Genomic DNA, 216 nt, shown 5'->3' on the forward strand with positions numbered 1-216 from the left:
GTGGGGGTGGGGGGTTTCTCCCCCGTTTTATGCGAACACGTGAAGGTTAAGAGGTGCTTGAGGATCCGGCTGACATTTCCAGCCAGGCGCCGCGGGGAGATGATGGTACATGGAGGTGGTGCGCGGTGCTCGTCAACACTGGGACCTACTGGAGAGCGGCACCTGATGGCAAATTTCACATTTGTGGTTGGAGAGGGGCAAAGAAAAAGGGGGGGG

This window comes from Charadrius vociferus, unplaced genomic scaffold (assembly GCF_000708025.1).
Source record: "Charadrius vociferus isolate BGI_N301 unplaced genomic scaffold, ASM70802v2 scaffold1746, whole genome shotgun sequence".
Classification (NCBI taxonomy): domain Eukaryota; kingdom Metazoa; phylum Chordata; class Aves; order Charadriiformes; family Charadriidae; genus Charadrius; species Charadrius vociferus.